Raw genomic sequence first — 26,169 nt, forward strand, 5'->3', positions numbered from 1 at the left:
AGAAAGTAGAGAAAATTTTAGATTAAGGATAACATATCAGTTCCATCAGACAAATGACCTAAATGAGGGATGGCGGAGAAATATAGTTTACGATTCACATAGGCATGAATACCTTCCTTGAGGTTGATTTTCATTAAACTAGTACAGTCAGTACATAACTTCCAAAATAAGGTACAACTTAGAGTGAGTCTGTGAGTTCCACATTGGGAAAAGAATTTTCCCATTCAAATTCTGAACCTAGAATGAAACTGCTTCATACAAGGTAGAGGAAATGTACCACCTGGGTTAGTCAGGAGTATGTTTGTCATCTGTCATTATCAATTTAACTGTTCCATGTAATTAAAAGATACCTTTGGGGCCAAAATGCATTAAACCCAGCCCATGCCTCACATTGGCTTCTCATGAGATGCCTGAGGTAGCACTTTTGCAGCTCCCAACATCCTGCAATGCCACAAGGTGCAGCTTTCCAGGTAGTGACTGGGCCACAGGCAATGCAAACTTCAGTTTCATTCATAGACTGTTTCTAAGTGTGTCTGATGATCGGAAATATAGAGAAACAAGTGAGAGAAAAAGAAAATTGGATTTTTTTTACATTACAAGCTGAAATCATGGTTTTAAATGGTAATTTTAAATTAAAATGTAATAATTAAATTAATAATTTTCATACTAATTTAAAATAAAATAAAAATTCCACCTTTTCAGAGATTGCAGTGACTGAGAAGTCAAATTAAGCATATAAGGTATTTTATATTTAGAAGAGACAGGCAAAATTAAACATTTAATGGCGTAGCCCTGATATTCAAGAATAAGATAAAGCCAGTTGAGAAGATCGATGTGGGCTCAGAAGATAGTGGATTTAGTTTGGGTGGAGCTGAGAAATACTGAGAAAGAGTAAGCAGCAGAAAATATTGCTGGGAATATGTATTGGCCTCCAAACAGTTGTGGTAATAATTTAGAACTCAGCAAATGAAAGGTAAAGGTAACAAGGGTAACACAATAATCATGGGAAAATGCATATGTAAATTAGTGATAACATGGAAGATTAATTCACCAATGGTATAGACATGTCTTTTAAGATCGATATGTTGGACCAACAAGGGAAAAAGATAATTTTTAATTAAGTATTGAGAAATGATAAAGGGCTAATGATAGATCCGGTATTTAAGGGGCCTTTAGGGAAACGTGATCGATAGAACCAAATCATTTTTAGTCCTTGTGTAAAATTCTAACTAAAACCAGGTTCTTAATTCTGAATAAAACAACTTACAAAGACATGCAGTGCAAGTTGGCTATGACAGATTGGAAAACTATCAAGTCAAGTTGCGTTTATTATCAAGTGCACAAGTACAGTGAGATACAGTACAATGAAAAACTTGCAGCAGCATCACAGGCATATAGATGCAGACAACACACAATATAAATTATACCATACAGTGAAACAAAGACTATGTTAAAAAGGTATGATTGTAAACAAGCAATATCCAACATTTAAAGAAGTAATACATCAACTACAAGTAATATATAGTCCTTTAAGGTAAAAAGACTGCAAAAGTGGTCCAGTCATAGATATTCAACAGAAAAGACTGTATTAAATTCAAAGAAAAAGACTTGTAATATTGGCAAAAAAAAACTGAACCGGAGGATTGGCAACATTTTTGAATTCAGCAAAACAGCACCAAAAAGGGAAAGTAGAATATGGAAATAGTCTCGCAGCAAGTGTACCAGTGGACTGTAAAAGCTTCTATAGATATGTGAGAAAAAAGGTTGAGGTTAATGAGAGTCCATTTTAGGCTGAAACAGGAGAAATTATATTGTGAAATAAGGAAATGGCAGAGACATTGAAATATTCAGGGAAGACAGCAAAGAGGAGCTCAAAGCTCCACATCTGTAAATGTGGATTTATTATACTGGATTCCCTCATCCAAATGAGTAATATCGATGAATGCAAGATTTGTATTGGAGAAATTAGAGCCATACAGCACAGATACAGATCCTTTGGCCAAATGAGTCCATGCTCACCACAGTGCCCACCCAGCTAGTCCCAATTTCCTGCGTTCGGCCCATGTCCTAAGCCCCGCCCCTGCATGTACATATCCAAGTGCTCCTTAAATGATGTTATTGTACCTGCCTCAACCACTTCCCCTGGCAGCTCGTTCTATCTGCGCACCCCCTCTCTGCATGAAAAAGTTGCCCCTCAGGTTCCTTTAAAATATTTCCCTTCTCACCCTAAATCTATGCCTCCTAGTTTTAGACTCCCCTACCCTGGGGAAAAGATTGTTACTGTCCACCTTATCTATGCTTCTCATAATTTTTAAACATTTTGATGAGGTCACCCCTCATTCCCCTATATTCCAAGGAATAAAGACCTAGACTGGCCAACCTCTCCCTAGAACTCAGGCCCTCTAGTCCTGGCAATTTCCTCATAAATCTTTTCTGTACTCTTTCCCATTTAATCACGTCTTTCCTAATAACAGGGTGACCAAAACGGTACACAGTACTCAAGTGTGGCCTCACCAATGACTTATACAACTGCAATGTAATGTCCCAACTGCTATACTCATTGCCTTGACTGAAGAAGGCCTGCATGCTTAGTGCCTTTTTCACCACCCGGCCTAACTGTGACGCTGTGTTCAATGAACTATGCACTTGTGCTCCAAGCTCCCTCTGTTCCATTACACTCCCTAGTGCCCTACCATCCATAGTATAGGTCTTACGCTGGTTTGACTTTCTAAAATGTATCAGCTCACACTTCATTGAAATCCATTTGCCACTCCTCGACCCACTTCCTTAACTGATCAAGGTCCCCCTGTAATCTACGATAACCTCCTTCACTATCAACACCACCTCCTAATTTTCTGTCATTCACAACATACTGATCAAGCTTTATGCATTTGATTCCAAATAGTTTATGTAAATGACAAATAACAAGGGTCCAAACACCAACCACTGTGGTACACCACTAGTCACTGACCTCCATTCTGAGAAACAACCTTCAACCACCACCCTCTGCTTCCTACCCCCGAGCCAATTTTGAATCCACCTAACGAGCCCTCCCTAAATTCCATGGGATCTAACCTTCCAGACCAGCCTACCATGCGGGATCTTGTTGAAGGTCTTGCTAAAGTCCAAATAGACAACATCCACTGCCATACCTTCATCTTCCTTTTTGGTTAACTCTTCAAAAAACTCTTAAGGTTCGTCAAGCATGGCTTTCCATGCACAAAGCCGTGCTGACTCCTCTTAATCAGATTTTGTCCATCCAAATGCTGGTAGATCTTGTCCCTCAATTCCCTCCAGTAACTCCCACAACTAATGTCAGGCTGACCAGCCTGTAGTTCCCTGGCTTGACCTTGCTACCCTTCTGAAACAGCGTAACAACATTCGCCACCCAATTAATGGGACTTAAAGGCAATGAATCTCTAGAAACTGATTAATTGCACCATAAAGTTATGAGATGGTGAATGCATGGACTGTCACCTTCCAAAATAGTACAGATTTCAGAAAGTTTCCACAGATTGGAAAATTGCAAATGCATACTCATTAAGAGGGAATGGAGAGAGAAAGCATTGGTCAATAAAGTAGTTCGTCTGATATCCATGGAAAATGATGAAATCTATATTAAGGAAGTGGTAGCATTGCAATTGGGCATGATCAACAGACATCAGAAAGGGATATCATGTTTGTCTGTTTGGGGTTTTTGAGCTTATAACTAGAAAAACAGACAAGGGTGAACCAGGTAAATATGGTATATTTAGACTTTAATAGGTTCTTTGATAAGGTGCCACACAGATTGTTAAACAAATTAGACACACGGTATTTGGTTAACAACAGAAAACAAAAGAGGAAGAATTAATGGGACATTTTCAAGTTGGGAAGCTGTGTGCAGTGGTGCCTTGGCTGTTCACATTCTATTTCAATGATTTGAAACAAGGGGTTTAGTATAATATCCAAGTTTGCTGATTTGTGGCAGTACAGACTTTTAGAAGAATGCAGAAAGGCTCCAGGAGGGGTCTAAATGAATGTGCAAGGATATGGCAGATGGAATAAAGTGTGCGATCATACACCTCAAGTAAGAGCAGTATTTTTCTTTTAAAAATGGGAAGAGATTGAAATATGTTAATGTTCAGATGCATGTTGGTGTCCTTGCACACCAATGACTGAAAGTTAACATGCACGTCTAGCAAGCAATGAGGAATGGAAACAATATGTTGGCCTTAACTGAAAGAGGATTTGAGTACAAGTCCAAGAGATCTTATTGAAATGTACAAAATTCTTAACCAATGTACTGAAGTTGATGCAAGGTTTATGTTTCCTCTGGCTGGAGTGTCTAGAACTTAGAGTCAGTTCAAGAAAAAGCAGTGAGCCTTTCAGAGCAAAGTTTAGAAGAAATTTCTCCACCCAGATAGTGGAAAAACTTTGGAATTTTCTTCACTCAGAATAGAAATTTAGATATTAAGAGAATCAAGCTTTGGGGGATTAGGGTAGGACAATGGTACTGAAGTAAAAGATCAAACACAATCTAGTGGAGCAGGCTTGAGAGATTGAATGGCCTATTACTGTTCCTACTTACGTTCTCATTGTCGTTGGCACCTTTGAAATGAACCTCTGTTGGTCTCAAATGACATGCACACTGCACTTAACCATTGCTTCTTTACAGAACCATCAGCTAGCTGTAATTGTGGTTTTGTCCAATATATCTAAGTAATGTTCATGTCACAACAATGACAGATGATACTGCTGCATACTCACTACATCAGAAAATGCACTGCAACAACTTTCTGTTTCTTTTGGCGAATAGCTGGGAGATTGACTGCTTTCAAGTGAATCACTGAGCACTACAAAAAGATATATTTAATTGATTAGTAAAGAACTTTTTATTTCAATTAGTCAACAAGGATTGCTAATTTCAAAACCAGTATTTACTATTAATCACTGCTTTATTAAAACAAGTGTTAAAAAGCCATGCATCTTAAATACAAATCACATGTACCCACATTCCAGATTCACTTCATTGTGCAAATAGTACTTAATTACAAAATATTGTGAAATTCAGTACACAACAGTAAGGCCTTCAGAAAGAATGAGGGAATTATAATCCCTTTTTTGGACTGCCTTAATCTATACATGAGTAAGTCATCTGTTGTTGGAACAAATCGGTGTTTACTCAGGTGCCGTGACAGTCAAATTCACATTCTGATCTACTGCAACTCCACTTAGGATCTTCCACTTAGAACTATGTTTGTACATAGTTTCAATTGAAATTGACATGAGTACAAATGACAAGTTAAACAAGAATTTTAATCTGCCCATGCACCAACTCTAACTCATAAATCCAAAGAAATTGTGGCATGAAGCCAAAATGAAATGCAAGGAGGATTAGATACATGGACAGCAGCGACTTCAATGAATTCTGCTATATTTCTGTAAGGTGATGCTGCCAATGTCTTCTATTAGCTGTTGCTGGTCCATATGCTAATTTATCCTGCAGGAGAAGGGGAAGTATAACCGCTGCATGTCACACAATGTACCACACTGGGTGTCATGCAAGGTGCTGTGGCTGTCGTGGGAATATGTTCAAGCTGTGAGATAGGGATACGAGGCTCACGATAATGCAAGATGCATGAGGGTGTGATGCAATTTGTTGAACATTACATACAAGTCTCAATTGAAAGAAATTGTTGGTGAGTGATGGGGATATGTTGCATGAATCAAATGCCTGTGATTAGTGGTGTAGCTGATCGGATACAGTATTTAACAACATGTCCCCCAACTTTCCTTGACCAGTTGCATAAACTCACTGAAATTTTTAATGCACTGCAACAAAATCCTTTGAGGCATTATTGCTGGTACTGAGTGGCACAACCATTTCCTCCCTTTGTCCTCTAAATATGGGTCTAGAGGGATTTCTATGGAAACAAGATCCACCTCGCTCTTCCTCCTGCACCAAAGACCAAGATACAGCAGCAATGAGCAATGTGGTTCGTGCTGCCTGCATGCTGAACTGAAACTTTGTGTGTTGCCTGTATCGTATTGAACAAATGCATATCAAATCGCACATTATGCTTCCCATGTCTGTTTTCAGGAACTATCCAATTTAGCCCACTGACTAAATCCCTAACTTTGGCTGATACTAAGAGCATCAGAAAGATACAACCAATGCAATCTCTGCAAAGTCCTCCAAATTCACTGAAAGGATAAGTCAGCAGATGTCAGAGTCCTCTCCCAATCTTAAGGTCTAATTACTGTCAGTCAAGTCCATGAGGTGGGTCATGTCTGAACAGACATTCTTCTGGAATAGACATTCTAGTTCCACACTGTCACAGGAAGAAATTACAGGAAAAGATACAAGGATGTGCTCAAAGACCTGTAAAACAAAAATGCAATATCCCCACTGACTCCAGAGAATCCCTGGTCCATAACCAAGGAACATTTGGTACTTACACAATGCATTTGCACCACAGAGAAGCAGGCCATCTCAGCAACTACCCATCCATACTCCCATCAGGTACTTCCTATCTCAGTTATGTTGAGTCTACAATTCGCACATCAGCCTCAGCAAACCACAAAACTGGAGTGAAAGCCAGTCACCCTCAATCCCAAAGAACTACCTAAAATGATGATGTGGGTGCAGTGGTCAGGAAAAAAAACATTGCACATACAAAGCAATCTCAACAAATGGAGACAACCTTCCATACACACCCAAATAAAAACTTGAGAGCTGAAAATTATTTAGATCATAGAATATACATGTAGCAACTTAAAGCAACCGATGCTTGAAAATTCCAAACATGTCCTTTTGCAGCCTGAAACAAAAGAGACAAACTGTAATGCTTTAAGTCCATTCTCTCACTACGCCTAGAGATCATGATGATCAACATACTGCCAATGGGATCTTTCCCTGGCTTTGCCATTATTCAAGTTTTCATACAATCCTGAAGCAGCCACTTCCAAAAGCGATCACATGCCAGAAGATGTCCAAGCAACACTGATGTCTGAAGCCCTTGGAGATTTGTTAGACATAGGTTCCACTTGCAACATCCATCTTATTTACATTAGTTTCCAAGAACAAGTTCTTCGCATTGCTGCAGCTGATTAGATTAACCTTATCTCAGCTATCTGTTGTGCAAAAAAAAATTTTGAAACTAAAGGCAACTGTAAAAAATCATTTCTAAGGTGCATTTTAAAAGCTTGTTTGAACCTCAATTCAACATACTGACCTTGCTATCTGTTCATGCCACCTCACAGAAAGTAGGCATAAAACCTGTGGCACAATGGGGACAGCACAGTGATACAGCAGTCAGTGCTGCTGCCTCACAGCTCAAGAGACCTGGTTTCAAACCTGGCTCAGGATGCTGTGTGTGTGAAGTTTGTATCTCATGGGCCAAAAACTTGCTGACTGGTAGGTTAACTGGTCACTGTAAACGGCCCATTGTCTAGGAGTGTGGCAGGAGAATTGGGGATTGCTGGGGATGTTAGTGGAAGAAGTGGGATTAGTGTAAATGGGTGCTTGATGGTCAGCAAGAACCTGATAACCCAACGGGCCTGTTTCCATGCTATATGATATTATTTCAGTAACCAATGGTGACATAAATTTAATATCTACCAAAGGCAAGTCTCTCACTCAAAATTTTTACTTTACTGTAGACTTAAAAATGTGCCTTTTGTGGTAATGTTTTTAATTTTTAAGCACTGGATATTTATTAAAATATTTGTGTGTCTTGTCTCTAAAACTTTGTTCCTGTTTGTTTTCCTGGCCATTCTTGTGCTCTACATTCATTTGCTCTATGAACCAGGAAGTGCATTCGCCGTAAAAATTGCAACTGATGGTTTCTTATCAAGTGCAAGAGACAGATTGGGTAATTCCTCTGCACCCTCCTAACAACACAGAGCAACAGGGTCCGAATGTACAGCTTTGATCTTCAACAAAAAATTGTATGCAAAATGTTGGTTCACAATGCCCACCTTTTCTTCTGTTGTCCAAACATTTCCAAGCTTCCCCAGGTCCTAAGGCAATGTTTTTCTGAATGCTGAACTCCTCCAAGCTGCTTTCCAGAAACTGCTTATCAAGTAAATTATTTTCACCAAAATCTTTTTCAATTGTTTCTTCAAATAAATTGGATTTTGGTTCTGTGAAAATACATTCATTTTTTGTGTCCTCAGCAACAACTTTATGATTCCCATCCAAAGTTCCGTATATATCACCTCTATTACAAGGTAAATTTATATTAAAATCACTTTCAACTGGTGCTGAAGGATTATGCATAAACTTCTCCTGACATAAAAAGTTAGCTTCAGGTTGAATCCTTTCCAAGTTGTAGCACTGAGTTGGAGGGAAATCTCTTCCATAAGAAGTCAGACTCTGACCAGTCGTTGCCATTTGTGTTGTGATGTTCTGTGATAAAGGAAATGCATCTTGCGTCAAAAAGGAAACATACTCTTCACAATAATTTGAACGATGACTCGAGTTCTCCAACGAGGAATTTTGCAACAACCTTAAAGTAAATGATTAAAATATTAATTGTATTAAAATGATAGCGGTCTTTTTAATAATTAATATCATTACTGATTCTTCAGATTTTTTCCCACTTCATAATCATCCTCAAGTGACAGCAGTTGCATACTTTCCCAAAAATCTGCAATTTCTATGGAAAATATTTTCAGTACCCAAATACAGAATCAAATCCATTAATAAAAAATTGTTTTGACTTGGCAGAAGAATCAGTGACAATATCAGGAGGGAATTATTTTGTGTTGCACTTTAGAAAATTAAATGGATTGACACAAAGGTGGAAATTTTGCAGAGCTATGTGGAAAAAGCAATGGAATGGGACTAAATGACAAATTTATTCAGAAAAACAACACCAGCATGAGAGGCCTAATTTGCTCCTTTTGTGCTACATCATCCTGTGATTCACAACAGACAGGTTTCAACAATAGCTTGTTATTACAATGGAGTCATTGATGGCTTTGTGAAATTTTGAGCATTGATGCACTTAAATTGAAATGAGGTATACATGCAAAAGAGAAAGAAACAGGAGTTTATGCTGATAAGATTAAGACAGGTGAGATTATGTTTGAAAATGAAATGAAAAAATGCTCAAGTATAAACTAGTTATTTCCCATATCAAACTGCTTCATAATTTTAAAACTGTAAATCATTTGACTTTTTTTTTGACTGAGAACAGTCCAGGGCTTCAATCTTTCTTGACAGGTGTGACTTTCCAGTTATGGTTTCATCCAGAAAATATTTTTTTTGCTAACTATTAGCATATCAAACTGTTTAAACAGTCTGAAAACTATCAATTATACTCCAAATGTGGTCCAATGAAATGACAATCTGTCCTGTTCAAAAATTAGCCCATGATCTTAATTCAAAGGTCAGAGGAGTGGGCTTCTCAGTTTTTTTTGCCGGAGAAGGGAATGTGTAAGCAATTTCAGATTATAATTATGCACAGGACTCAGGGGCAGTGCCAAATATTTCAAAACAAGTGCTGATTTTTTTTAGGCAACTTAGAGACACCCTCTTCCTCCCTCAACAGCTTGACAACTTGGATCTCTGAAATTTCCAATTTCAGTCAGTATAAATCCTTTGTGGAAACAACAGCTCACTTCAACCAGGCAGCTACCTGGGGCAAAGTTACCCATCTTCATGAAAAACAAATCATGACCATTAGAGGTACCCATCCAATTTGAAAAGTCTTGTTTGACCACTTCCTTTGAAATTCCGCTGGTTAAAGACAAGCTTTAAAATACTTTTGGACTGTTTACTGTAGACGTCTCCTTCTATAGCACTGCTCATACAGACCTGGCGTTTGAATGTTTGGGTAAACTTCTATGATTTGTCATCAAATTTTCATTGTCGGCAAGAAGAACAGTATGTTCAGTGACCTCAGTTCTTGGGGACAAGCCATCTCGAATAAAATGTTTCTGTAAATTTTAGACCAAAATAAATTACAACCACAAAATATTTTCTTGCTGTCAGAGTAGTCCCCATTTCTGATACAATTTTTCTTGCTACATTGAGGAGGACCATGACTGGATACCTTTAGTAGTTGAGGCCTAACAACAGAAAAAAGTGATCATGGAAGTTACCAGAGTTGTGCATATACCCCAGAAGTTCATGAACTTCCTTCTCAGATTGAATTTTACAACTCCTGCCCGGTCTCGTCTACATCTGATCATCTCTTAGAGATGACCTTTATGTCCTCCAAAGTGGCATAATCAACCACATTTCTGCAAACTCAAGGTCATCTACTATCAGCATCGCAGGGTAACAGGGGATTAACGATAATGTAGTCTTGCTGGACCATGTCATAAGAACAAATGGAAAAGAAACAGTAAATGAAGTGCCTTTATCACTCAGTTCATTTAAAGGATTATTCAGTGAAGAACGAAGTCAGCTAAATGAATCCATTCTTCAGTTTAATCCTTAACTGACCTCAAATGAGATGCTGGTAGATGACAGCCAATGACCTCCATGTCTCTGAGCGTGGGAGGAAACTTCACAAGGCCACCACTCTTTCATGAGTATTGACAGCTACTTTGTTGATTGAAAGCAGGATTAACTTGTCTCCATCATCAAGCAGCCTTTTAACATTTACCAGTCCACATTTTATTGTATTAATAACATTTTAAAATAAAATTACTATCAGAAAATTTAGTTAACAGACTTGGATAATAGCTTTGAGAAATATCCCTACTACTGTCTCCAGAAAGAATCAATATTTCTGGGAGAAGAAAGCAATGAATATAAATAAAGGTTATGTTTAAATGTATTTTACTGATGATGCATCATGTATGATTAATCCCCCATACACCTGAATGCACAGCTGTAAGCATTAGTCCAGCACATTTGTTCAAATCTTATTTTTCATAGTATGGGGTGGCCTTTTGTGCTGTCAACAATTTTGCAGAGTGAAATTGTGATGGTAATAAAAACACCAAAACAAACAAATGCAACTATAATGGCCTTCAAACCTGTATAAGTTCCTGATTGTCATAGGACTCATTCCACACAGTAGAGTGTTTCATGCCAAGATTTTCTTGTAAAGGGTAGATTTTAGCAGACGTCCATGAATTCGTCACTGAAAGTCTATTGAACTGATCCATTGAAGAACCTGAATTGTCCAAAACATTATATTCCAGAGAACTTGATTCCATTACAGGAGAAAGCTAGGGTAAAAAAAAAGTAAAAGAATATTTATAACCTCATTCAAGAACAAATGAAAATGTTACCAGGAAAGTAAATAGCATTACACGAATTGAAGCTAGAAAATACTGTTTAAAAAATGGGCACCTAGATTTTTCAGTATGGGTGCATTTTATTGCAAATGGTTGGAATTGATGTGGACCAGTCTCACACAAATAGATGTGTCAGTCAGAATAGTCTTGCAACTGATGTAGGAAATTAAAATGTTGGTGAAATGCTAAAGACACAAAAGCAGGAGTAAAAATTTATATATTCCTTAGAATGGCTCAGCAAGCTTTTGCAAATGAGAGCCGTTAAGGATTGACTGGCATAAAGGAAGTGGATGAGGTCGAGCTATAATTTGAATGACATCCTGGCAATAAGTATGCACTAAAATTCCTTTATGCAAAATTCCTCTTACAGTTTGTTTCAATATTTCAGTTATCATGAATGTCCATTTGAATCTTCATTTAACACTTTGTAACACTTTCAAAGTTTTTTCCCATCCTGGTCTGCCATTCTTTTAAGAATTTTTTTTAGGTGATTGTGTACTTAGCAGCTTGATGACATAGCAACCTAACAGCAACCAAAAGCAGAAAATGGGAAAGTCAATGACATTGACCTCACTTTATATTTTTGGGCAACGTTAATATTATTTGGTTTGGTGCTGAATGTTGATCTTATAGTTTTTGAATAAGAACTTAATACACTTGGGGGGGGGGGGGGGGAAATGAAGGGCCTCACTTGCTGTTGCGTTCTCGGCATGACTTCTGTACTTCACCATTTCAGATAATGAACTGGTGATCATATGATAATGAACAGTTTGATCATATTTAAATTTTAGATTTGCACCCACCTCTCCATATCTTAAGTTTGTTGCATTAGTAAAGTGTTTACTGCGGCTCCATTCTTCTTTCTGTGTGCTGTTAAGACACAAACAAAAATCTTTGTTTAACTTGCAGTTAACTTAGTTTGAATAATTGTTCAGAATCATATGGATAGAATCACATTTAAGTTCTCTGGAAGTAAAGCTAACATTTTTATTGCAGCAGCGAATTACAGTTAGGATTTTGCAGTGTTATCAGGAGGATTTAATTCACCTTAAGTGCTACCAGAGGTAGGTGAACATTAAAGTCTCTATTTACATTCAGACATGAGTAAACACTGAACATCCTCTGATTTCACATCTCTTTCACATACACAAAAATTCCAAGTCATGCAAGTCTGCTTTTTATTGAAAAGTGTACATATCGTGGCATTTGGTGAGAACAGCACCTGAAGGTGAACTGTTTCCCAAAACTCATCATTCAGTTTTGGGTAAATACAGCTCTTGGGTGAGATACTGGAGAGTGCTGATGGACTCCAGCCATGATAAGGCTCAGGAAGAAATGAAAGAAAATGGAATAGGGATCATTGCTCTGCAGAGGGAGAATCAAAATCAACTTTTCAGGTCAATTACCTTTCAGGAAAATTAAAATAGGTTAGAAAACATGGCTTTATCGAGGGCAGATCCTGTCTGACCAATTTGATTGACTTCGTTGAAGAGGTAACAAAGTGTATTGATGAGCACAGGGCAGTGGATGTAATATACATTGTCTTTGACAAGTCCCACTTGGGAGACTAGCTCAAAATGTTAGGGCCCATGGGATCCAAGGCAAACTGGTTTGGAAACTGGATCCAAAATTGGAGCAACAAACAATCTGCTGGAGGAACTCAGCGGGTTGAGCAGCGTCTTGGGAGGAAAAGAATTGTTGAGGTTTCTAGTCGAAACACTTTCAGCATATCCCTTCGTCCTAACCACACTCTCTGCTACTTAAAACTTCCTTTTTCACTTTCCCAGTTCTTCAAGCTAAAACATTAACTCAGTTTCTCTTTCCACAGATGATGCCCGACTTGCCAAACATGTCCCGTATTTTCTGTTCTCATTTTAATTGCATATGTTTGAGGTTACAAACAGAGCAAAGACAATTTTGGGAAGTTTAAAATTAAGCAAACCTAAAAACTGCCATGTACTTGAACAGTATACCTTCGATGGGCATATCTGGACTGTTATAACAGAACAGAGGTGTAAATAGTGAAGACAGCAAAGGAATTCTGGCATAGAATGTCTCATTTGCTGCTGCATTGTATTACTTTTTAAACATTTAACCAAGAGCACAAGCACTGCAGCACACACACCACAGTGCAAGCCCTCAAATCCACCACTTTTAAAAAAAATTACCTGCATTGACTTTCTTCCAGGAATATTCGAGAGGGTGTACAGCAAGGAGACATTGGCAGCTCAATGTTATGTCGTCTAATTGGTACTTTTGTATCTTTCTTCATATCTACTTGAACAACATTGTTTGATGCATCTATGAAGAAAACATAAGATACGTGGTAATTTCACTGTTTTCAGATATTGAATTGGGAGTTGTGGAGGTTACGTTTTCAAATGCTGCAGTCAGTTATGATCTGTGGAATGGATGCTCATTTCAAGATATTAAAGTGTCTTTGACCTGAAACGTTAATTCTGTTTCTCCACAGATACTGCCTGGCTGAGTGTTTCCAGCATTTTCTGTTTTTATTTCAAGTATTTATACTATCTGCCATTTTTTTATTACATTTGATTCACATTTCTAGATGTATAGGTACTAGTTGGGATACTTGATCCCTAACATTTCAGCAGAACTTTCATATACCCTCGCATGGTTACTTCAGTGTAAAGATCTATCAACTGGCATCAACAGCAGTAAAACATGCACAAGTCATCTGCTATGAGATTTTCAACCTCACTGGTCTGATAAATGGCAGTTCTTACTTAGTTTCAGAACAATCAGGATTTTATTGCCGTTCTGTGCTTGGACCACTTTTGCCTTGTTATATAAATTTGTTGTAATCTACATATTTTAGATTTTAGCCATAGCTCATCCACTGTCATACCTTTAAATTTAATTTCCGAGTCAACTATACTAACTCATATATCACACCTTTAAAATTTTTGTTAGTTTTGATTTGAGACCCTGGTTTTGGATTTAACTAGATCACTTTGAAACAATCATATTTTGACTACTCTTTCCTGAAGGTCCTCTAACTGCAAGATTAATTAATCTATTCTTATTGTATAATACCAGAACTAAAATGGTCCGTTACTTGTTTGTTCTGCAGTATAATGTTTTGGATGATCATCTTGTATTGATTCCATGAACTTATATTCCATAATTATTGCTAATTTAGTTTGTCAAATCTTTCATTGATTGAAGTCCCCAGTGATTATTGTACAATTCTTGTTACACATGCCTCTAATTTATACTATCCCCTCTAATAACACAGTTTGAGGGCCTATTGATAACTATCATTGATGCTTTCTGCCCTTAGCTACATCCAAATTGTAAAAGATCAGAGTAGGGGAAAAAAAATGAAAAGATGAAATTGAAGGCTCTTTATCTTGCAGCATTTGTAACAATATAGTCAGTACAAATAGAAATAAATGAATATAATCTCACTCCTTTCTGGTTGCAAAACAAGGTAGGGAAGGAAATATTCCAGGGTGGCTAATTTGTCAGGAGGTCGGCAAAATAGAGGAGGAGGGGTGGCCCTGAAAATAAAGGATGCGATAAAGGCAGTTAGGAGAAAAGATCTGGAGTTGGAAAATCAAGATGCATTACCAATTATGTCGAGTTTCAAGACACAGCTTCAGTTAAATTTATTCAGTGGACTATACTTTGGAGTAAATCCCTTTAAGATGGGGAAAAAAAGAACAATATCACCAGCTAGATTATCTCAGGCTCACCATGAGATGGAAAAATTAACAAAGTATTTTTAATCCTGTTGTGTTTCCTTTTAAAGCTAAATTTAAATTAATTGTAAATTTCAAGCTGCCCCTTTGCCTGACCAAATTCCTTCACTCGAAGTCCACATTCCAGAAACAACTCAGCGTTTAAACAAGCTATGCTTCAACAGAACCCACAAAATTGTATCCTTAGATACCACAACTTCTGAGTCAGCTGGTAGTAACTTCAGTGAATGTCACAACTGGAGTTCTCACACACTGAGACTTCATAAACAGTGTGATCCATATTGTTTTATCATTAAAGTGCAATTAATTGTTTTGATTTAAACTTCAACACCCTGCTCCTCATTTCATTTTCTTCATGATAAAAGTATTTATCCTATTTTTTTCTGATTATCTCTTGTATACATTTTTTAACCAAGTAAACAATCAACATAACCAACTGATTTGTTTCCCACAAGGGTTATGGAACAATTAAATTGCGTTAAATTGTCAATCTTTTTAAAATATTGTGGGTGTTATCCTATTCATTGTGAGATTGAAAACTACTTTACATAACAAAGGACCTGAGCAAAGCTATCAAACAATCTGTGACAAGTGTACTATTACTGGACCAAAAAACAAATTGCTGAAGGAACTCAGTGAATCAAGCAGCATCCGTGGAGGCAATGGGACAGTCAACGTTTTGGGTCGAGACCCTGCTTCAGAACTGTAGAGGGAAGATAGCCAATATAAAGATGCAAGTGGGAGGGTTGAGATGGGGCTGGGAGGCAATGGGTGAAACCAGGTGAGGTAGGGAAAGAGGAAGAGGGCATTTAGAGACGGAGGCTGATGGGTGATAGTTGGAAACAGGAAGAAAAAATAGATAGACAGAGCCAGATTTTGGGGGGTGGGGTGGAAGGAGGAGGAAGTTAGAGACAGAGGCTGGAAGGTGATGAGCGGAATCAGATAAGAGGAACTTGTTGTTCCAGATTCCAGCATCTGCTGCATTGATCTCCATATTACTGAACCACAATAGACAGAATGGCTGATTGGTTGTACATTCACTTTCACCACTTTACAACCCAGACTGTTTGATCAAGTTCTGCATCTGGAGTCTCTTTGGTGTTCAGCAATGACACAAAGTCTCAAACTGAAATATTTACCCCTTGGAGATACAGTTCTAGATTGAGGTGGCACAGTGGTGCTGCGAGAAGAGCCACTGCTGCAGAATGTTAGAGATTCTGCTTCAATCCTGACCACAGTGTCGTCTATGTAGAGTTTACACATTTTCCCTGTGACTACATGGGTTTTCTTCAGATGCTTCAGTTTCCTCCCAGATCCCGAAGATTGACAGGTTAATTGACCACTGTAAATTGCTCCTGATGTATAGGTGAGCGGTAGAATCAAGAGAGGGGTGGGGATGAAGTTAATGAGAATAAAATTTCATTTAATGTAAGATTAGTGTAAATGGGTTGATGATCAGTGGTCTGACTGGCCCATTTCCACGCTGTCTCTCTCTATGTGTGTAGTTCTTATTTCATCAGTTTCCTATATTTTAGTTATGCAGCTGCAGGACTCTCAACTCTCCAAGAACTTATGTTCAACAAGTTGTAATGAGATCCTTTGTCTTAGACTCCTGCAGATTTTGTATTCTAACTCTTAACATAAAATTCCTGAGTCCCACAAAACTCTTCTTGTGAGCAAAAATTAAGAGGAATGCGAAAACATTTTGGTGCTCTTCATTTCCAGTTTATATTCTCTTAATTTTGTTTAAATATTCCATATTTGGGGTCAACTGCTGGACCTCTATTGAGCAACTTTATGCTCTTTCATTTCTCATGACCTTTCTGACCTTCTCTTTCTTTTTCTCTGCCATAAAGAAGTTAATCCACCTGTTTGGTCTTGCGCTCTCTTTTGAGCAATAGGGATTTCTTTCCCAGACTAGGGTTTGATTTAAACATTTCTTTCTGATGGTTTAAAAACCCATGCCTCATAAGCACATAACCAGTGGAAGCCATTCAGCCCATTATGTCTACACTGACTCCACACACAGCAATCTGTACTCTCTTGTTGCAGCCCTGCAAAATATTCTCTCTCCAGTGCCAAATCAACTTCCTCATCATGACCTTTTACCCATGGTAACTTGGTCTTGCATTTCAACATTGTTTTGAGGGCAAATTTCATATGCTTACAAGTCATGTATGCTTTAATGCACTATTTATTATGCAATGCAATACTAACTTTACATATTCAATTTTACTGAAGCATGTATATAGATATTTATTCATACTGCTGATAATCCAAACTTAATCTTCAAGTGCATACACATCAAACATCTCAAAAAAAAGGCTTAATGTAACAACTGCAGAAAATGTCATTAGATTAAGAACAGGTATAAAAGCACTCAACCAATTAAAAAATACCTTTCAAAGTGCTGGGGCTCACTGAGTTCAGGAAGACACGACTAACGAAAATCTGACTTGATGCAAATTCTCTCATTGAAGCTTTGTTGGCCTAACAAATAATATTAAAATGTCTTGTGGTATTCAGGAAAAACTGGATGCGGTATATGTTCCAGCTTGATTATGGGTAGTGTCAAGGTGAATGTAAAAGATAATCGATGAAACATAAAAATTATAGAAGTTGATGTAAAGCAATGGGTACCAACAGATTACAGTGCGAGAAAAAACAAAGTAGTACATCAGAAAGGGGAGGCGCAAGTATTTTGGACAATGAGTTTTTATCTTGGTTTTGCAAGAAATTATTTGTTTCTGACACAGAAAAATTTGGTTTACAGGTAGTTCTCAGGAATGGAACCATTTCATAACCCAGGGACTGCAAGTACACCAATTATTTTTGAGGTGCCCCCACACAATTAGTAAAACAGGCAACATTCAACATTTCATTCCACTAAGTCCACAAGAGACCAAAAAAAACAAAAAAAATTTACAATCTGAAACAAAACTTAGAAATGAATAGAACTGCACAGCAAGTCAGACAATACAAATTTACAGATACAATGGATACCTTTTTGAATTTGATAGTGTCGCTCTCTCCTCTAAATAGGCGCAGTAACTTGGTTTCATAAGAGTTGACTCACTTTACCCATACCTTCTTGTAGAGTGGTATTAAGCAGAGTAGCAACAACAATTCCTTCTTGTGATCCAAGCTGAAAATACATTTTTGCCCCACTGGGATTCTTTGATTTCTTCAAAGCAATACCATACAAGCAAATACTTGAAAAAGATATGATTCCAGAAAAAACTGAACACTGCTTGCTTGATTTTCAATCTGTGTTTTATAAAAGATTTAAACCATTGAAAATGTTTAACATTAGTACATGTGTTGATGAAGGCAAATCACAAAGGTGCATTTTAGGAGACTGAGATAAGTATGAAGATTGATGGAATGATGAAATGAAAAGAAATAAGACAGGGCAAACTCATGTGGAATACAAATACCAACATAGATCTTTTGGGCCAAGTGATCATTCTCTGTAGTATAAAATTTTAAACAATTCCTACACCATGAAGATACCTAAAAATTAAGCACATTTTCCCAATGGGAATTTAGTTCAGTAAATGCTTGACTTTACCCAATTTTTAAAAATCTGCCCCAAAATATAAGGACATAGCAACAAAGTTTAAAAGTGATCTCAGTTATGCACAAGGGTCAGTACTATTCTTACCAACTGATTCCTTCTTTGCAGCTATTCGGTTAACAATATGTAGAGTAAGGAGGTCCCAGCTAACTGAAGAGTTCTGTTGAGGTGATACTGATGGTGCTAGGAGTTTAAATTTGGACTTAAGCTTCCTCTTCTCAAAAAATTCCTTGAAAATACAAGTAATACTAAATATCAGACATAAGGGTCTTTTGATGGACCACATTGTGTGGAGCTCAAAACAGTTTTCTGATTAAATTACATAATCTGAAGCTGCATTCTCTGGGTCAACATGAGCTGCTAAAGCAATAAGTGGCTTGCACATAGACATAGCAAATTATGAATTGACAGGTTTGTTTTAATTCATGGTGATACCTCTCTTTAAATGTAGTGTCATGTACTCCGAATGGAATTGTTTGTGACTATTAGAATATCAATGTATATAGAATAGTAATACCATTCAGAGACCCTCAAAATTATAAAGATAACAGGTAAAATTGAACAATCAAGCTTTAAGTTTTCATATGAAATCTTTATGTAGTATATTTTCTGTATCTAACTGCATGCAGGCAAACTGCTTCATCATATGTTGAGTTCATGACAGGATGCAAGAACATTCTACAGCTGTTTCAATTGATCTCTAACAACCACAGTCATATTCTTTGAGGCTAGTTATGGCTTGCAAGTAGTATGTTTTGTCCTTAATTCCAATTGGCTACAATTCTATTCGGGCTTCTTGATACAACATCATCTTCACATTCAATGGCAGTCACCCTCAATCCTGAATTCAGTTTTTTCACTCCATATTGCAACCAAAGTGATCCTTGTGGGATTCACACTGAGCTTCATTGATAACATTGTTGTCACCTTCCATCTCTTTACTGATGATTACTAATGGAGTGGTAATTGGCAAGATACAATTTGTCCTACTTTTTATGAATAGGATATCACTCTGCAATTTCCCATTTTTGCCAGAGATACATTTACTAGTGAAGCACATCTTCTGAGTGACAGCCAGAATTTTGCCAAGGCTGTAATCTTGTGGGATCAAGGTGTTTTTATACCACGAAGTCTATCAAAAAATGTTTACTTATTAGTAAATAAATATTAACACATGCAGGGAAATGGTGACTCTTAACATATTCACTGCTGGTTTGTTGCTTTTAATATTTTAAGTCAGATCTGAATGTAGTTTGCCCCTTCTATAACTAGTCGGTCATTTCAAGCTGATACTTTTTCAATTTATGAATTGCTCTTAAACATGATATTTTTCTGTTTCAGTACCTTGCAACATGGATCATGAATACTTCCATAAAACTTGCTAACTATTCTAAGTTAACAGGTAGCTTCCACCAATTGTCCATTCTCTGGTTTATGTATCCTTCAGTGAGACAGTCATGATTTAAAACCCTGTGGACACGAGCAAATATTCCAGGCACGGCATGGTTGAATGAATATTGTACTTCCAGAGATGCTGTGTTTTGGCTAAAATCTTAAACTTTGGCTCAAACTCCTTGGTTGGATGGATGCAAAAGATCCATGGAATTAATTCTGAAATCCTTGGTTCAATATTCCTTCCTCAATCAAGAAAACAAAAGTGAATCTGGTCATTTATATCTGGCTATGAATCTGTTAAGTACATTGGGGTACGACGGCTTTGAAGCACCTATTTTGTAGCAGAAGTTGCAGTATTTGCTACACAGATGGAGAAGAGAGACATACATTATGTCCAAAGTAATTTCTTTCCTCATTTTTTAGTCCTTTTCACCAAGTTTTTGTTTCTTCCTTCTGTATCTCCTATTTTTGTCCCTCTCTCATTCTCCAATAATGCCTCTATGCTTCACATTTGTTACTCTTCTCCTTGTCATCTGCACTTTCTACATTTTTTTGTTATTTTTTTCTTCCTCTCCTCCACATCAGTTATATCGGTGTGTAAAAAAAAAGGGAAATTGTTTTGATATCATTAGCATTCAAAATGTAAGCAGCTACCACTGGGTGGTCACAGTGGTTCTGCACTTTCTTGAGAGAACCTGTGCAACTGATTATGTGGGTTCAGAGAATATTACTCAATTTGGTACCTCAGGCCATGATTTACACTGACAAATATGTTTACTTCCATGACCTGCAGCCAGATAGAGAAGATATCAGACAAGGAAGCCTGGAAAGGCAACAGTCAAACTTTCTCTGTAAGTTTGGCAAAGCACCAAGGTGCAATACAGAACCTGAAACTTTGCTATAGGTTAAGTGCTTCAAAGCCCTAGTACCTCAATGTACTTAATAGATTTAGAAACTAAGATTTACAGTGTGGTAACAGGCCCTTCCGGCCCAACGAGTCCGCACCGCTCATTTTAAACCCAAATTAACCTTCCCGTACGTCTTTTTGCAATGTGGGAGGAAACCGGAGTACCTGGAGGAAACCCACGCAGACATGGGAGAACGTACAAATTCCTTACAGACAGTGATGGGAATTGAACCCCGATCGCTGGCGCCATAATAGTGTCGCTCTAACCGCTACGCTACCATGATTTTAAAATAATTTAGCTGTACTTAATACAATCTCAATAATCCAGACATGCATGTGTTTGATGCTCAGAGTTGACTTAGTGGGCCTAAGAGCCCATTTCTGTGCTGTACGCCTCCATGACTATTCTGCTGGGACAACCAAATGAAACGATGACAGCTCAACTTTACAGCAGCCCTGGAAGATCCATCAGTGCCATCCTACCTAACAATGCATCGGCACCCACTACCCTGTTACAAAGGGATATTGGATAACCTTCTGATCGATGTTCTTGGAAATCTCCCAGATACAAGAGGAAAAATGGTGCTTCAAAATGAATGAAAACCAAGGTGAAAAATTTAAATACAATTCTTCGTAGCAATCCAAAGATGATATGGCTTACATGAGGCACAGGCAAGAAATTCTTCTAACTATGCACTGGTTGGCTTGATATGTGCTCCAGTATTTCCTGGCATTCCTGAATAGAGCAAATTACTCCTATTTCCAAAGGTGACAAGACATGGCCTCAAAAACATCCCATGTACTCAAGGTCTATCTAAAAGAGTGCAACATAAATCTGACGTAAAACCTGGTGCTAATGCAACACCAATGGACGAATCAATCTCTGAACTTTCTGCACTTGCTCAATTGGAATGTGCTCCTGCAGCATACAGGGACCACAGCTTCAGACCACAGCTGTCAAATAAAAACTTCCCAGTGTAGGGGAGATGTCCAATTGTACCAAGAAAACACAATTAGGAAATACAGGTCATCCCTGGATAACAAACAGGTTATGGTTTTACAAATGTCCATAAGTTGACTTTGTCCTTAATTTGGAAAATACACAAAAATCACTCCAACATGGCAATCATACCTCCACAGTATTGTAATGAATGGCATCAAAAACACATAACACTGATAAGAACCATCACTAAAAGTGGAGAGGGAGAGAGGAAACCAGTTCTGACATTCGGAAGAACGAATGTATGTACGTACATCAGACTTTTGAATTCATATTATGGGAGCTTGATCGTATGTAGGAATGTTCTTAATCCAGGAATGGCCAGTACTGAATCTCGAGTTTGCAACTCATAATTAATTTTATCTGAAAGTCAAAAAATTCTGTCAGGGAACTACCTTAAAATTTTATTGATTCTTACCTTTTGCTGCCTTTTCTGTTGCTTCAGTTTAATTCTGTTCCTATGTAAAATAAATATAGTGCCATTAATCCACCTGTGCACCATAGCTGTAATATGCAACCTCTACAAAATGTGTTGATTTTATTCACCTCACAGATAGCACCTTGCAAACCCAAAATCATGAACACCAAGGGCAGCAGAAATATGGGAATATTAAAGTTTGCTTTCAAGTCACACATCATCCTAGTTCGGAAATATCAACATTCTTTCACTGTCACTAATTTCAACCACCCTACCTAACCCTGCTGTGAAAGCACTTTCATCAAAATGACTGCATCAGTTCAAGAATATGGCACAACAGCATATAAGAGATGGTCAATAATTCCTGGCAATGACAGCAATGGCCATAGCCTACAAACGAATTACAAGAGATGCTCCTTTCATGCAACAAAGGAACATTCATCTTGTATAGCAACAAAGAATCTATACCCACCTCGCAGCTTTCTGGCACCCTCTGGAATACATCTTAGATTTCTGTGAAAATCCACATGGTGGCATGGGAAATGATTTTGGCTGCAACTACTGTTGCAGTTATATCCATCATGATCTTCCCAGATTGCCAGTTCATGATAAAATGTAAATAAATGACATTTATGTACACTCAAATGTTTACAAATTCGGCAAACTCAAGGAAGTTACTACCTATTCTTAAAAGATCCCACCATCTCAACCTGAATTTTCTTCTTCAGTACCCAATAGCAGTCAGCAGGGAGAAACAAATTTTCAAAGCAATAAAATGGTCTGGAAACTTTCCTGGTCCTAAGTACGGATTCAGAGACTACAGAGAATAAAGTAGTACAAAGACAGAAACCTCTCCCAATGTGAGGTCTAGTAAGCATTGGAATCTCATTTAGCAGTCAGGATGCGTTCCTGAGCTAGTGCAGTAAATTAATCCATTCTAAAATAGGGTCATTACATACTGCATTCTCATTGGCTCAAGGCCAATGTCAATGCACTCACATTGAACAAAGTACAGCACAGGAACAGGCCCTTCAGCCCAGAATGTTGTGCCGAACTAATTAAGTTAATGGCACCCAACGCCTTCTGCCTGCACATTTTCTATATCCCTCCATTCTCGGCATATTCATGTGCCTATCAAAGAGCCTCTTAAACACCTCTATCATATCTGCCTCCATCACCACCCCTGGCAGTGCATTCCAGGCACCCGACACTGTGTGTAAAAAACTTGGCCCGCACATCTCCTTTGAACTTAGCCCCTCTCACCTTAAATACACATTTCGATCCTGGAAAAAAGATACCAGCTGTCTATTCTATCTATGCCTCTCATAATTTTATAAACAGGTCTCCTCTCATCCTCCGCCACTCCAAAGAAACAACCCTAGGTGGTCCAACCTCTCCTTGCAGCACATGCCCTCTTATCCAGGCAGCACCCTGGTAAACCTCTTCTACACCTTCCGTCGCCTCCACGTCCTTCCGATAATGCGATGACCAGAATTGAATGTAATTACTCCAGATGCAGCCTAACCAGAGTTTTATAAAGCTGCAACGTGAATTCCTGACTCTTGAACTTAATGATTCGACTAATAAAGGCAAGCATGCCATATGTATTCTTTACCACCCTATCAACTCGTGAAGCCACTATCAGGGAGCTATGGACTTGGACCCCAAGATCCCTCAGTGTATCAACACTGTTAAGCATCCTGCCATTAGTTGTGTACTTTCCCTTTACATTTGATCTCCCAAAGTGCAACACCTCACACTTACCCAGATTAAACTCCATCTGCCATTTCTCCACCCATGTCTGCAACTGATCTATATCCTGCAGTATACTTTGGCAATCTTTCACAATATTGACTATGCCACCAACCTTTGTATCATCTGCAAACTTACTCACCCACTCATCCACGTTTTCATCCATGTCATTTATATTTATCACAAACAGCAGAGATCCAAGTATGAATTCTTGTGGAACACCACCAGTCACAGACCTCCAGCCAGAGTAAGACCCAGTGACCACTACCCTCTGTCTTCTGATGGGCAAGCCAATTCTGAATCCAATGGGCAAAGTCACTGTGGATTCCATGCATCTTCGGGATGAGCCTACCATTAGATCTGTCAAACCCCTTACTAAAATCCACGTAGACAACATCCACTGCTCTACCTTTGTCAACTCCTTGAAAAATTCAAGTTAGCAAGGCATGACTACCCCGCACAAAGCCATGCTGATTGTCCCTGATTAGGCCATGCTTTTCTAAATACTCATAAATCCTATCCATACAAATCCTCTCTAATACCTTCCCTACCACTGACGTGAGAGTCACCAGTCTATAATTTCCAATATTATCCCTATTTCCCTTCTTGAACAAAGGAACAACATTAGCTACTTGCCAGTCCTCAGCGACCTTGTCTGTGGCTGGAAAGGACATAAAGACATTGGTCAAGGACCCACCAATCTCATCTCTTGCCTTTCTCAACAACCTGGGGTATATCACATCACCCTGGGGACTTATCCACTTTAACTTTCTTCAATAGACCACCACTTCCTTATCTATCTCAAAATGCACTGGCATATTATCAATGCTCCACACTGATCTCACTATCCTCCATGTCCTTCTCCTTGGTGAATACCAATGCACACTGCTTATTTAGGATCTCACCCACATCCTCCACCTCCAAGTACATCTTCCCTCCTTTATTCTTGAGTGGTCCTACCCTCTCCCTAGTTATCCTCTTACTCTTGATGTATGTGTCAATTGCCTTGGGATTCCTTTTAATTCTACCTGCCAAGGACTCTTCACGGCCCCTCCTGGCTCTCCTAATTCAGTTCTTGAATTCTGTTCTGGCTTCTTTATATTCCTCAAGGGCCATGTTCGATTTTAGCTTCCAAACCCTTACATATGCTTCCTTTTCCTTTTTGACTAAATTCACAAGCTCTCTCATCATCCAAGGTTCCCCTACCTTGCCATCCTTGTCCTTCATTCTTACTGGAACATACCAGTTCTGTACCCTGTGCAGTTGGTCTTTGAACAAACTCCACATATCAATTGTGGACTTGCCCAATTCCCAATTGACTCTCCCTAGCTCCTGCCTAATACTCTCGTAATTTGCCGTCACCCAAGTTAATCCTTTCCCAAATGGCCTATTCTTATTCATAGCAATCTTAAGTTTACCATGTTGTGATCACTGTTTCCTAAATGTTCCCCCACTGAAAGGTCAGTCACCTGGCCAGGCTCATTTCCCAATACTAGGTCCAGTATGGCCTCTCCTCTAGTTGGACTATCCGCACTAGTTGGACTTATTGGCTACGCAAGCATGAACAATGTGTCCCCTTTAGGCAAGCTATCTGGATGCATTCGGCAAGGTGGCAAGCTTTGTCAATTTTATTCTTTTTTTGTTTTCTAGTATTTTCTTAGTAAAAGTATTTTTCTCCTGGGCCAAGTATGCCAAAACAGATCATCACTCTGGAATAGCACTAAGCCAGGTGTATTCACTTCTTTTACCATTACCCACATTTTCACATCAATAGAAATTGTTGTCACCTTATCAAGCCACCATTTTAACATTTTTTTCTTATTTCTGTTGGCACCTCTGACACTCCAACATCACAATCAAATGCACCAGCATCTGTACACCAAGACAGCAAGATATTACAGAGTAATATTGTTGACAGCACAGGGCTGATCTTAAAGCATAGAAAATAGGAACATGGATGGCTAAAGCCTCAAAACGTCTACCATGTAGAACCTTGCAATTTACAGGACTAACAAGATTGCTATCTGATCATTTTTACTACTTAAGCTCCTCGTATGCCAAAAATGCTGCATCTTTGGAAGTAAACACGAGATGTATTTCTAATAGTGCAGAATTCAAAGACTGTGAAGATATCTTAAATTTCATCAGGTCATA

Source organism: Pristis pectinata, chromosome 19, assembly GCF_009764475.1.
Source record: "Pristis pectinata isolate sPriPec2 chromosome 19, sPriPec2.1.pri, whole genome shotgun sequence".
Lineage (NCBI taxonomy): Eukaryota > Metazoa > Chordata > Chondrichthyes > Rhinopristiformes > Pristidae > Pristis > Pristis pectinata.